Source organism: Myotis yumanensis, unplaced genomic scaffold, assembly GCF_028538775.1.
Source record: "Myotis yumanensis isolate MYYU_CA2020_CCGP unplaced genomic scaffold, mMyoYum1.0.hap1 SCAF_13, whole genome shotgun sequence".
Lineage (NCBI taxonomy): Eukaryota > Metazoa > Chordata > Mammalia > Chiroptera > Vespertilionidae > Myotis > Myotis yumanensis.
In genome coordinates, this window is record NW_027223764.1 from 57,322,341 (window position 1) to 57,325,043 (window position 2,703).

At 56.5% G+C, this 2,703-nt stretch overlaps 1 pseudogene; it reads right to left on the reverse strand.

The window, feature by feature from the left end:
• Nucleotides 1-373: 373 nt before the first annotated feature.
• On the reverse strand, nucleotides 374-2,441 carry LOC139021557 (condensin-2 complex subunit H2 pseudogene; annotated as a pseudogene).
• Nucleotides 2,442-2,703: the final 262 nt, after the last annotated feature.

Here is a 2,703-nt window from a genome sequence, read left to right on the forward strand (position 1 = left end):
TCTGGTGTCTATGTCCATTGGTTAGGCTTATATGCATGCTTACAAGTCCTTTGGTTTATCTCTATGCCTACCTACACCCTCCCCTACCTTCCCTCTGAGGTTTGACGGTCTGATCAATGATACTCTGACTCTGGATCTGTTTTTGTTCGTCAGTTCATGTTGTTCATTATATTCCACAAATGAGTGAAATCATGTGATATTTATTTTTTCTCTGATTGGCTTATTTTACTTAGCATAATGCTCTCCAGTTCCATCCATGCTGTTGCAAATAGTAAGAATTCCTTCTATATTTTTACCGCAGCGTAGTATTCCATTGTGTAGATATACTAGTTTTTTTTTTTTTTTTTTTTTTGTGGGGGTGGCAACACCACTTTATTAGGCTGGGCCAGCCAGGAAGCAAGTGTGAAGTGAGCAGATGTGGGCCCAACATCATGGGGGACAGGGCTGCCCACTCAGGGCTGACCCATGGAGGGGGCGGTGTAGGTCTGGAAGCGCTTGTGGGCCCGCTGGTGTGTGAGCAGTCTTAGGGACATGGTGTCCACAGCCGCCTCCAGCCCTGGCTGCTGAGTGATCTCTATTGTGTGGTCATTGGCCAGTTGCAGAGAGGCCAGCATGGCGCGGCACACCTCGAAGGCAGGCTGGCCCGCCACCAGCTTTGCAAAGGGACACCACTGCTTGAGCTGACTGAACCTTGAGACCATCTGGTCCCCATACAGGTGGATGTCAAAGGGCACATGCTGCTCCTGCTCCTGGAGCTGGGGCTGGATGCTGTCCTCCCAGTCTCTGACACACTGGCTCAGCTCCATCTCCTGGACGAACTTCTGAGACATGGTGATGAAGAGCTCCACGTTCCTCCGGACCAGCTCCTCGTAGCTCAGGGATGCCGGCATGGCCTCTGCTTCCAGGTCTGCAGCGTCCTCAGGCTTTGCTCCGTCAGGCTCTGCGTATTCTTTTGGCTCTAGAACGTCATCTGCTGCCCCCAGCTCCTCCAGGGAGTCCTCCAGGCGGTCCTCCTCAACAGGCCACAGCCCCTCCTCGGCCCTCGGCAGCCACCGCTTAGCTGCCTCCCTCTGCAGTTTCCGGAGGGTCTCCAGCTGCTCCCTCACATGTTTCCAGTACAGAACCTCCATGTCTGCAAAGGACGGGCCCTTTTTCCAGAGCCTCCTGCTGTCAGCATGGTCAGCATAGGTGGCCAGGTACCACTGGTGGAAGTCCTGCAGCTTGGCAGCCCCCTTCCTCTTGTGCTTCTGTCCCGGAACCTCCTCCACGAAGGCGGGCACAGAGTAGGGTTTACCTTTCTTGAAGGGCTTAGAGTCCAGGGAGCTGAAGGGCTGTCAGGGGTCTGGGGTCTCCTTCAGCTGGGACACTGGCTCCAGGGCCTCCCGCCTCTCCCTCAACTCAAACCTCCTGGGCTGGGCAGTGCTTTGCTGTGGGCTCCTGGACTCCTGGGGCTCCAGGGAGCTCTGCCACCCCCCCTGGACTCCTGGGGCTCCAGGGAGCTCTGCCACCCCCTCTGCATCCTCATCCTCATCCTCATCCCCACCTGCGGGCATCGGGCCTTCTGGAGACGTGCCTGACTCCTGGGAGATGCCGGGCACAGGGACCCGACTCCTGATCATAGAGACTTCCATTGGCTGCTCCTCAGCGCATCCAGCTGTCCTGGGCAGCAGAGTCTTTCTGGGGGACAAGCCCACTGGCTCCAACATGAAGGCTCCTTGGGGGTGAGGGGTGCACGTGTTCATCCTAAAATTCTTCCCACTGGCCAGGACCTCCCCCTGACAGCTGTACAAGGGGTGGCTGTTCTTGTCCATCTCATCCAGGGCTACCAGGGCCATGGGCAGAAGGGGGACGATGGCGACCTCACAGGGGGCCTGCTCATTCCTCAGGTCCACATTAGCATGGGTGTCGGGCAGGTCATCCAGCGACAGGAACTCATCCTCCATCCGCTGGGAGGCCCTGGAGCTGGCGTCCCTGCTGGCCCCGTCTTCCTGCGCCGTGAGCTGCCTGGCCCTCCTCTTGCCAGAGATGAAATCGAGGGCCTGGTAGACCAGTGAGTAGAGGTATTCAACCTTCTTACTGTAGACACAGGCGGAGCCCTGGATAAGCAGCGCTGCCTCCACAAAGTTCATTGTGGTTTTGCCTTCGTCAAAAGAAATGCAGATCTGGTCCGGCTTCTCCAGATATTCGCCCAGCTGGGCCGCCACGTACACCTCCCAGTTCTTGGTGAGGTTGCAGATGGGCTGCAGGAGGTGGGCGAAGCGCTCCTCCACATCCTCTATGCCCGGCAGTGGCTGGGGCAGCCCGGGGCCGCAGGGTTGGCTTCGAGGGGGGCCAGTGCCCTCAGCCCGCCACCACTTCTGGCGCCATTTTGCGGCTCCTGCCCAGGACAGCGCGAAGCGGGGGGCTCCGGGCGCACACGTACGACGCACGCGCCTAGGCATTCCGCCATCTACGCGCCGGAAATGCTTCGGGGCTCGATATACCAGTTTTTTAATCCACTCATCTGCTGATGGGTACTTAGGCTGTTTCTAAATCTTAGCTATTGTAAATTGTGCTTCTATGAACATAGGGGGTGCATATATCCTTTCTGATTGGTTGTTCTAGTTTCTTGGGATATATTCCTAGAAGTGGGATCACTGGGTCAAATGGAAGTTCTATTTTTAGTTTTTTGAGGAAACTCGGTACTGTCTTCCACAGTGACTG